The sequence below is a fragment of the Gossypium hirsutum genome, chromosome A08 (genome assembly GCF_007990345.1).
Source record: "Gossypium hirsutum isolate 1008001.06 chromosome A08, Gossypium_hirsutum_v2.1, whole genome shotgun sequence".
In the NCBI taxonomy this organism is placed as follows: Eukaryota; Viridiplantae; Streptophyta; class Magnoliopsida; order Malvales; family Malvaceae; genus Gossypium; species Gossypium hirsutum.
The window spans coordinates 93,378,911-93,391,128 of NC_053431.1; the positions used below are offsets into that span (position 1 = coordinate 93,378,911).

Sequence of the window (12,218 nt, forward strand, 5' to 3'; positions counted from 1 at the left end):
AGGTTCAATTTCTTTTCCTGTTGATAGGGTGGTTGTTGAAAACCCGGAGGATGTTGTGGCCTTTGATTTCCTTGACCGCCCCATGAGAAATTGGGATGGTTCTTCCATCCTTCATTATAAGTGTTACTATATGGACCATTTTGGGATCTAGAGTTATTGTTACCCATATATTGGACTTGTTCCTCCTCGATGCTAGGTTTGAAGGGTTGATATTCTGTGCATGCTCCTCCTCCATTCGAATCGCACCTCATCACTGGATGTACCTGCGAAGAACCAAGTAAACCATCAATCTTTTTGTTTAGAAGTTCTACCTGGTTTGACAACATAGTAACTGAATCGACGTTATAAACGCCTGCTGTTTTAGTTGGCTTAGTCCTCATGACTTACCACTGATAGTTATTTAGTGACATCTCTTCAATAAATTCGTAAGCCTCTTCAGGTGTTTTGTTATTGATGGTTCCTCCGTCTGCTGCATCAATCATCTGTCTTGTCGAGGGTTTACACCATTGTAGAATGTTTGAACTTACAACCATAGAGGTAATCCATGGTGAGGACACCTACGCAGTAGGTCCTTGTATCTCTCCCATGCATCGTAAAGAGTTTCTAAGTCCATCTGCACAAACTAAGAGATATCATTACCTAATTTGGCTGTTTTAGCCGGTGGAAAATATTTTAATAAAAAATTTTTGGTTATTTGTTCCCAAGTAGTAATTGACCTTCGTGGTAACAAGTTCAACAACTGTTTAGCTTTGTTCCTCAATGAAAAAGGGAATAACCGAAGACGAATGACATCGTCAGAAACGCCATGAATTTTAAATGTATCGTAGAATTCCAGGAAATTTTCCAAGTGAGTGTTTGGATCCTCATCCTGCAAACCATCAAACTGAACAAATTTTTGTATCATTTGATAGGGTTATGTTTTAGTTCAAATTATTCGCAGCAATAGCAGGCCTAACTATAGTCGACTCAGTTCTTGTTAAAGTAGGTTTAGCATAATCATACATAGTACACGGAGCAGGATTCTGATTAACAGCAATCGCAGGAGGTAGCGGATTTTCTTGGTTTTCAGCCATCTCCTCGATTGGGGTTTGAATATCATCCTCTTGCTCGTTCTCTGTGTATCTTAAGCTTCGTCTTGTTTCTTTTTGGTTTCTGCGAATTGTGCGATCGATTTCTTCGTCAAAAAGTAGTGGTCCTGACGGGTTTCTTCTAGTCATAAACTATAAAAACCTGCCAAGAGAAAGAGAAAGTAAATTAAATAATAATAAAAATAAAAATAAAATTAACTTGCAAGAAAATAAATGGCTAAAGTAATAAAAATTGGGTGTTCCTAATATCTTAGTTCCCCGGCAACGGCGCCAAAACTTGGTCGTGATATTCATGTGATAAGTTTTATAAATTTATAATGAATCGTTCTTGAAACTAACTATTATCACGATGAAGGCAAGTGTACCTATCAAACAGTAGTATAGTTTTAGCAAGACCGGATTGTCGAACCCAAAGGAACTAAAAGTACTAGTAATGACTGTCTTTTTATTATCTAGCCTAAGAATAATGGGGTTTGTTTTAACTAACTAATTAACTAAACTAAGAAATCACAGAAAATAGAATTGGGCAATGACTTTTGGAAAACTCGATTGATTAAGACAATACTTAAGGAAAAATCCACCTAGACTTCACCTGTTATTTGACTCTGAATCGGACTATTTATTCATTTGACTTGATCCATAGAAATCCCTAAGTTATATTATTATCCCTCTCGAGACTAACAACGTCTAACCCTAGGTTGAATAACTGAAATCTCTTTCTAATTAACTCCCTAGGATTGCATTAACTCGATCTATGGATCCCCTTATTAGGTTTCACCCTAATCTGGCAAAATCTTGTCACCCTATCTCTAGGCGTGCAACCAACTCCGCTTAATTATGACAAATGTACTCTTAGACAGGGTCTATTCCTCCTCTGAATAAGAGCTTAACTTGAATCAATATCCTGGAATATCAAACAGTAATTAAGAACACATAATTAAGAACAAGTCAAATATTTATCATACAATTCAGAAAATAATAACAAGATTCGTCTTAGGTTTCATTCCCCTTAGGTATCTAGGGGATTTAGTTCATAACTATAAAGGAAAACATCTTAGAAAAATAATGAATACAAAACATAAAGAAAACCCAGAACTCCTGAAGGGAAATTGAGGGGAGATCTTCAGTCTTGATGATTAATCCGGCTTCTGAGATGGATCAATCGGCTTCCTTGAGCAGTTCCCTGCTTCTTCTCTGTGTGTGTCCTTTTCCTCCTTCTTTAGGGTGTATTTATAGGCTTTGGAATGCCTAATAACCATTAAAATTGGTTTTTTCTGAATTGGACTCAACTTGGGCTCGGTAGGGACACGCCCGTGTGCGATTACTTCAGGCCGTGCTCGAGCCTGTTAGAATGGCACGGGCATGTGTTCTACCCATGTGAGTCGTATTTTGATTCTGCCAAATTGACACGGCCGTTTGGTCTACCTGTGTAAGGAAGTCCAAGCCATGTTGATTTTGTACGTTGGCCCATTTTCTCCGTTTTTGGCCCGTTTCTCGTTCCTTTCACTCTTCTATGCTCGCCTAAGTATAAAACATGAAATTAAGGCATTAAGAGTATCAAATTCACCAATTCTAAGGAAAAATCATCCATAAAATGTGTTAAGCATGGGGTAAAAATATGTATAAATTATGATTTATCAATGCCATATCCCAGATATGGTCTTATACAGTAGCATATATCACACCGATGTCATATCCCAGATATGGTCTTATACGGAAGCACATAATCACATCTCTCCGATGCCATAGCCCAGCTATGGTCTTATACGGAAATCACATATCACATGTTGCCATGGTCCAACCATGGTCTTTTCCGTCAATTCATCTTAGCCACTGAACGAAAGTACACAACCCTGCGTTCCACTCAATTTGAACATTTAGTTCAATTTTCATACTTTTCAACATTTACAATTTAATAATGAACATATGAAATAAAACATTATATCATTACTAATTCAACGTTTATTGTTTATAATCAGGCATGTGATCAATTTATACACAATCCATTAATATATTTTTCCTCCTCCTCTCCATCCACATCCTTGGTATAAGTAACACCCTTGTAAGTAACCTTATCCATAATTTTCACTAATTACTTATGTGAATATTCAAGCTATCCACCCATGTCATAGACACTAAATTATTTATATCTGGAGCTAAAGAAATCCAAATTAAGATCCGCTAATTTTACCTGAAATTAGACTTGCATATCTTCTTACCATAAAATTTTCAGAATTTAGATTATCCAATAAATAAAGTTTATTCTTCAAATTTACCCCTATTTTGCTGTTTAACAGCTTTGACCTTTCTTTACTAAAATTAATTATCTCCTTATATAAACTCAGATGATGTTCTTGTTTGTTTCTTTTGAAATAGACTCATTATGGATTTTAATCATATAATTATAACCCATAATTATTTTTTTACAATTTTTAATGATTTTCCCAAATCAAAATAGGGGAACCCGAAATTATTCTGACCTTGTCTAACAAAATTTATTATATCTCACGATTTACAATTTCATTGCTTTTATTGTTTTTTCTATAAGATACTAGACTAAATAATATTTTATTTCATATTTTATTCATCCTCTAATTCGATTTCTAAAATTTTTGGTGATTTTCAAAGTTAGACTACTGCTGCTGTCCAAAACAGTTTTAGTGCAAAATGTTGATTTCCATTTTGCCCCAAATTTCACAATTCATACAATTCAGTCGTTGCTCAATTAACCCCTCAATTGAGCTAATTTTTATCAATTAATACTTTATTCTATCATTTTGAACTACTTCATCACCCTTGAAATTAGAACTTTAGCACTAGACCCTATTTCCAAACTTTTTCACAATTAGGTCTTAAAATCAATTTCCATCAATTTTACTTGATAAAATTATCATATATCAAAATTAAAGCTTCAAATATATGTTTATTCATCATATGCTTCCAGCACTCATCCATAAAAACTTTAAAAATTAGCCATGGAATAAAAAACTAATGAAATAGTAAGTTGGACCCAATTGTAAAAGTCCAAAAACATAGAAATTTCAAGGAGAAGCAATAATTAAACTTACATGAAGCTAGAGTGTGAAAACCAGCTTGAAACCTCTTCCATGGCTATTTTTCAGCTGATGAAAATGAAGAGAATTGAAGAGAATTCTAGATATTTCCATCTGGTCCCATTGTTATTTAGTTAATTTTGGCAATTTTCTAATTTTGCCATTATTTCATCCATTTCCTGATTTTTCTCAACTATTGCCGCCAAAAATATCTCCTTTGGGCTTATTTTCACTTTAGATCCTTCCTCATCTGACAATTGAGCTATTTAATCCTTTTAGCAACTTTTACACCTTTTTCAATTTAGTCCTTTTTATTTAATTAACCACCCAAACGTTAAAATTTTCTGACGAAATTTTAATATTACCTTATTGATACTTCGTAAATATTTATAAAAATATTTACGGCTTGATTTATAAAATCGAAATCTCAATACCTATTTTCCTCAATTTCTTGACTTAATAAATCTTTATAAAACACAAATTACTAATTTAAAAATCTCTCAAAAATCACATTTGACTCATAATTATTAAATAATTAAATTTATGAGTTTATTGTCGAATTTAGTGATCTCAAACCACTATTCCCAATATCATTGAAAGTCAACTATTACACATTGTCTATAATGTGCAAATAATAAATAAAGGAAAGAGATTACCAAATAAGCTTGAAAAGTCCTTGGATTTTGGTGGGTGGTCTCCTTCTCGCAAATGAAGATCAAATATTGTAGTGCCGAACAACAATTGCGAAGATCCTACATAAAAAATAAAACTACAAACTACCTAATAAATTAAAAATCTAATCTTGAAAATTAAAAATTGTCCAACTAAAAATAAAATATCCAAGTCTTAAAACAAATAATAAATAAGTCTGAAAAAAAATTGTTTCGATTTAGATGGAATTTATGGTCGTATCTTCCTTTTCTTTTTTCGGAGGGTTCCTCCTCTTCTTCCAGTTCTTCTTCCTCGTTCTTGCTAGTCCTTACTTTGTCATGGTATTTAGTACCAAGAAATTGTGGTACTCGTAAGCTGTTTTTCCTTGTGTGGTCTTCGTAATTTGGTCCCGCCTCTTGCATCCAATGAATTATCCATTCTATATCCGTTAATTCATTTACACCTTGGTTTTGCTTGCTCGACTCATCCCTTTGTGCTTCCAATCTTTCCTATAGAGCTCTACACTAGGTTGTTTTTGGTTGCAAGACACGTCCCCAACGTCTTATCGGTACCTTTGCTTGCTTACATAGTGCTATTGCTAGATGAGGGAAGAGTAGTTCAACCTTCTCTTTTTGGACACAACAGATCATGCTCCAGTATATCCATGTCCCAACATAGATTCTTTCTTGTTGCATAAGAACATATAGGTGACTTAAGAAGTATCAATGTTAGACATATATACCGCAAGGCAAATTCGACTGCTGATAAATTGTAAACATATCCTTAATTTTGGTGATAACTACACTTGCTAGAATGATGTTGGGTAATCTATCCCCAGATGACGTTTCCATTCCCAGCTTCTGTCAGTTAATACCTGGATAATCATCATGTCCATGTCTACATTCTAGAAAAACGTCAAGTCAGTTCCTTGTACTAAATTGTACAAATATAACGGAACGTAATAATATTTAGAAAGCACTGATGGGGAAACAAATTTTTTTCCTTGAACTTTATTTGTGACCGTAATGTGTCTTCTGATAGTTTTAGATGGACCTCTTTCAGTGCGGCATAGCATTCTTGAACAATCGGTATGTTTACAGGTTTTATGGGGCGTTAACAAATTCCTCCCATTGGTGGTAACGAATTATATCCAGAGTCTCTTCTTTAGTGAGAACAAGGATTCAAATCCTCTTTAAATTATTTTCTTGAAGGGGTGCTTTTCTCTCAATCTCCCGGAGGTGACACTTAAACTTCCTTTCCTTTGCTTTTATTTCAATGAAGTTACCGAAACTTGTAATTGAGAATATGGTTTAGCATGGTTTTGAAGAGGAAAAGCATTCGAATTTCATGAGATAACAATAAAGATTTTTCTTGGGTGGCTTAGGATGTTTGTTACCATTCCATATACTTTTATAGAGGATTTTAGGGCATATTTACTGTGAATCTTAGGCAATCTATGAAGATTTGGTTTTCGTGAAAAGAGGAAAGTTTGTTGATTCATTATGTGTGTCGTGACATAGAGGGTGTGTGTCGCGACATGAACCTTGAGATGCTCTTCTTTTTGGTTTCAATTTGGTGTGTTGCAAATAGGCCTTCTGTGTCGCTCCCTTCTGTCTATGTTTTCCACATTGTCTTTTTTTTTTTTTTTTTTTTTTTTTTTTTTTTTTTTTTTTTTTTTTTTTTTTTTTTTTTTTTTTTTCTTTTTTTTTGTCTTTGTCGATCATCCCGTCCGTCCAATAAAGTTCATTTCCACCTAGGTCTCACCATTTTTCTCGTGCATTTGGGTTGGACTCACCTGCGCTTATATGACTATGCACATATCTCTGATCGAGGTCATTAGGGGTTAAGTCGAATAGGAAAAAACATTCCTCCCCTATTAATTGCTCACTTTGGGAATCATGGCCACATTTGAACACTTCTATTTTTCCATCGATTGTAACACCCCTTACCCGTGTCTGACACCTTGACAGGATACGAGGCATTATCGAACTTAAACATACACATACATGTAAAATTGGGCCATAAAATTTCAACCAATTCAAAAACATTCAAACACATGCATATCGTCCCTTATACGAGCCTACGAGGCCCAAAACATACATCAGAGGTGGTTCGGGACTAAACCGAGAATTTTAGAAAGTTTGGGAAATTTCCCTAATATAGAGTCACACGCCCGTGTAAGACAAGGGACATGCCCGTGTACTCTCGAATGCCTGTGCCTTCCGGCTGTGTAGCTCTCTGACTATGACGTCAGTACCAATTTAGGGTCACACGACCGTATCACACTCTCGTGTGGCCGGACCATGTGGTCAATTAAAAATAAATGAATTTTTCATAAAATGGTGCAGACTTCACACAGCCAGAGTACACGCCCATGTGGGTAGGCCGTGCCTCTCACACGACCAAGACACATGCTCGTGTCTTAGCCCGTGTGTTTACTACTAGGCATACTGACTTGCAAAATTTTGGTGTAGGGGACACACGGCCATTCACCACGCTTGTGGGGCAGACATTGTGTCACACACGGTCTAGACACATGCTCGTGTGTCTACCCATGTGGACCATTTAAAGGCTATTTTTCAAGCCGATTGTCACCGTCAATCATTCATACACTCAAACATATTTCATAGCATGCAGCATGACATATTTAGACACTTATATATTCAACATCATGGCACTTTCACACCTTCATAATGTCGTTCTGCTACAAATTCAATTAGTCACACCATTTGGAAGCATTCCACACCAATTTCATGCATAATCAAATTTGTTACCATAGCCTCAAATAACAAATTCATGTCTATAGTCATTTTAAGTCATTCCTTATTTCCAAGTACTTAATTCATTCCTCTTCACATATCCATCAAACAAACCACATAGCACATCATCAAGGCATTAACACATGCATGCATGAATAATTAGACATTACAACCCAATAATCAATTATGAGCCATATCACATGGCTATTACAAAATGAATTATCAAAATCATAGGCCTTCACAATTTGGACAAATAGCATGACACATATCACAAAATGACCAAGTCCCCTATACATGCCACACTCAAAATAACAATTTCACTATACCCAATATTCTTTGATAGTGTGATCGAATACTCCGACAGCTTGGCAGAACTACAAAGGATGGAAAGAGAGGGGGTAAGCATTAAAGCTTGGTAAGTCCACATGCAAATAATATGCAATGATAGTATGTAATTAACATGCAAAGACATAGTAACACATATATAAGGATTATTCATATTTAAACCTTTTGACTTACTTATCATAAGTACATATTACTTTCTCATCACAAATCATTCTTTATCGAGGCATTATTCATGGGTTTAGCATCCATACCTGTACTCATCGTAGTATATCATATAACCATACCTCTTTAACATGCCCTCCTAGGGACTTTCATCACATCCATTTCATCACCCGTTGAACACTCGAAATATTATTGGATACGCGAAAAACTTGCACATTACTGCCACATATACATACGTAGCCAAAGCTACCTCATAACATGTAATGCTCATAAAGGAGCTACTCACGGGTTTGCTCATATAAGCTATTGATCAAGGTGTAACTACACGGGCTGCTCACATAAGTTGTTAGGTATCCAATCCATTCAAGGATTACCTAGCCACTGGTAGGACACACAGACCATTGCTTGAAACCCAATTACGTGTATCGCATCCATAGTGAACTCGAACCAACTCAACGAGCTCAGATGCCACATATATATCATGAACCCAGACCAACTTAGAGAGTTTGGATTTCTTAATTCCTAGTGACATGTCACTTGTATCCTAGACTATTCCTAAGGTTCAAATGGGATTTTCCTCACTTGCACATGGTATACTTTGTCGTACTTGCTCGTGATGTCGTATGTAACGACCATGATATCATTTATGCTTTCGTAACAACCAATAAGCATATAACTCATAACAATAAGAAAAATTCATCACATAATATCAAAACATTAAAAACATGCTACAACACCACATTATTTGCATATGAACTTACCTCGGTACAAAATGATGATAATCGAGCCTATTCTTCGAAAACTTTATTCTTTCCTCGATTAAGACCCGTATCTCGTTTTTCTTGATTTATAGTGCCAAATTTAACTTGTTTAATAATCACATTGTCCAAATCTATCCATATTCATACTTTGATGAAATTACCTTTTTACCCCTAACTTTTCACTTATTACAATTTAGTCCCTAGGCTCGTAAATGAAATGCATGCATTTTCTTTGTTACCCAAGTCTAGCCATCCTATACCATGCTCATATTAGCCTACATTTTCCTTTATTTCACATTTTTACTACTCACTTTTACACTTTTACAAACAATTCCCCTTTTTGGTGTTTTCACTAAAATCACCTAGTAAAAGATGCTTATCATGCATCAAACATTCATATTCCTCCATTAATCATCAAAATACATGCATGTTACACATGGATCAAATTTTATACATGAATCCTAGCTCAAAATATACCTAGAAATGGGTAGATCCTGTTTCAAAGACTTTAAAATACAAAGAACATTAAAATGGGGCTAGGGATTACTTACAATCAAGCTTGAAATGTTGAACAAACCCTAGCCCCATTTTTAATGTTCTTGTATTTTAAAGTCTTTGAACAGGATCTACCCATTTCTAGGTATATTTTGAGCTAGGATTCATGTATAAAATTTGATCCATGTGTAACATGCATGTATTTTGATGATTAATGGAGGAATATGAATGTTTGATGCATGATAAGCATCTTTTACTAGGTGATTTTTAGTGAAACACCAAAAAGGGGAATTGTTTGTAAAGTGTAAAAGTGAGTAGTAAAAATGTGAATAAAGGAAAATGTAGGCTAATTGAGCATGGTATAGGATTGGCTAGACTTGGGTAACAAAGAAAATGCATGCATTTCATTTACGAGCCTAGGGACTAAATTGTAAATAAGTGAAAAGTTAGGGGTAAAAAGGTAATTTCATCAAAGTATGAATTATGGATAGATTTGGACAATGTGATTATTAAACAAGTTAAATTTGGCACTATAAATCAAGAAAAACGAGATACGGGTCTTAATCGAGGAAAGAATAAAGTTTTCGAAGAATAGGCTCGATTATCATCATTTTGTACCGAGGTAAGTTCATATGCAAATAATGTGGTGTTGTAGCATGTTTTAATGTTTTGATATTATGTGATGAATTTTTCTTATTGTTATGAGTTATATGCTTATTGGTTGTTACGAAAGCATAAATGATATCATGGTCGTTACATACGACATCACGAGCAAGTACGACAAAGTATACCATGTGCAAGTGAGGAAAATCCCATTTGAACCTTAGGAATAGTCTAGGATACAAGTGACATGTCACTAGGAATTAAGAAATCCAAACTCTCTAAGTTGGTCTGGGTTCATGATATATATGTGGCATCTGAGCTCGTTGAGTTGGTTCGAGTTCACTATGGATGCGATACACGTAATTGGGTTTCAAGCAATGGTCTTGTGTGTCCTACCAGTGGCTAGGTAATCCTTGAATGGATTGGATACCTAACAACTTATGTGAGCAGCCCGTGTAGTTACACCTTGATCAATAGCTTATATGAGCAAACCCGTGAGTAGCTCCTTTATGAGCATTACATGTTATGAGGTAGCTTTGGCTACGTATGTATATGTGGCAGTAATGTGCAAGTTTTTCGCGTATCCAATAATATTTCGAGTGTTCAACGGGTGATGAAATGGATGTGATGAAAGTCCCTAGGAGGCATGTTAAAGAGGTATGTTATATGATATACTACGATGAGTACAGGTATGGATGCTAAACCCATGATAATGCCTCGATAAAGAATGATTTGGTGATGAGAAAGTATATATGTACTTATGATAAGTAAGTCAAAAGGTTAAATTATGAATAATCCTTATATATGTGTTACTATGTCTTTGCATGTTAATTACATACTATCATTGCATATTATTTGCATGTGGACTTACCAAGCTTTAATGCTTACCCCTCTCTTTCCATCCTTTGTAGTTCTGCCAAGCTGTCGGAGTATTCGATCACACTATCAAAAGATATTGGGTATAGTGAAATTGTTATTTTGAGTGTGGCATGTATAGGGGACTTGGTCATTTTGTGATATGTGTCATGCTATTTGTCCAAATTGTGAGGCCTATGATTTTGATAATTCATTTTGTAATAGCCATGTGATATGGCTCATAATTGATTATTGGGTTGTAATGTCTAATTATTCATGCATGCATGTGTTAATGCCTTGATGATGTGCTATGTGGTTTGTTTGATGGATATGTGAAGAGGAATGAATTAAGTACTTGGAAATAAGGAATGACTTAAAATGACTATAGACATGAATTTGTTATTTGAGGCTATGGTAACAAATTTGATTATGCATGAAATTGGTGTGGAATGCTTCCAAATGGTGTGACTAATTGAATTTGTAGCAGAACGACATTATGAGGTGTGAAAGTGCCATGATGTTGAATATATAAGTGTCTAAATATGTCATGCTGCATGCTATGAAATATGTTTGAGTGTATGAATGATTGACGGTGACAATCGGCTTGAAAAATAGCCTTTAAATGGTCCACATGGGTAGACACACGAGCATGTGTCTAGACCGGTGTGACACAATGTCTGCCCACAAGCGTGGTGAATGGCCGTGTGTCCCCTACACCAAAATTTTGCAAGTCAGTATGCCTAGTAGTAAACACACGGGCTAAGACACGAGCATGTGTCTGGTCGTGTGAGAGGCACGGCCTACCCACATGGGCGTGTACTCTGGCTGTGTGAAGTCTGCACCATTTTATGAAAAATTCATTTATTTTTAATTGACCACATGGTCCGGCCACACGAGAGTGTGATACGGTCGTGTGACCCTAAATTGGTACTGACGTCATAGTCAGAGAGCTACACAGCCGGAAGGCACAGGCATTCGAGAGTACACGGGCATGTCCCTTGTCTTACACGGGCGTGTGACTCTATATTAGGGAAATTTTCCCAACTTTTCTAAAATTCTCGGTTTAGTCCCGAACCACCTCTGATGTATGTTTTGGGCCTCGTAGGCTCGTATAAGGACGATATGCATGTGTTTGAATGTTTTTGAATTGGTTGAAATTTTATGGCCCAATTTACATGTATGTGTATGTTTAAGTTCGATAATGCCTCGTATCCTGTCAAGGTGTCAGACACGGGTAAGGGGTGTTACAATCGATGGAAAAATAGAAGTGTTCAAATGTGGCCATGATTCCCAAAGTGAGCAATTAATAGGGGAGGAATGTTTTTCCTATTCGACTTAACCCCTAATGACCTCGATCAGAGATATGTGCATAGTCATATAAGCGCAGGTGAGTCCAACCCAAATGCACGAGAAAATGGTGAGACTAGTGGAATGAACTTTATGGAC

General features: G+C 35.8%; 1 non-coding gene across 1 annotated transcript; it reads left to right on the plus strand.

The window, feature by feature from the left end:
* Positions 1-539: 539 nt before the first annotated feature.
* Positions 540-646, plus strand: LOC121205194 (small nucleolar RNA R71). Its single transcript, XR_005900279.1, has one exon. It is a non-coding gene; the product is annotated as a small nucleolar RNA R71 (small nucleolar RNA).
* Positions 647-12,218: the final 11,572 nt, after the last annotated feature.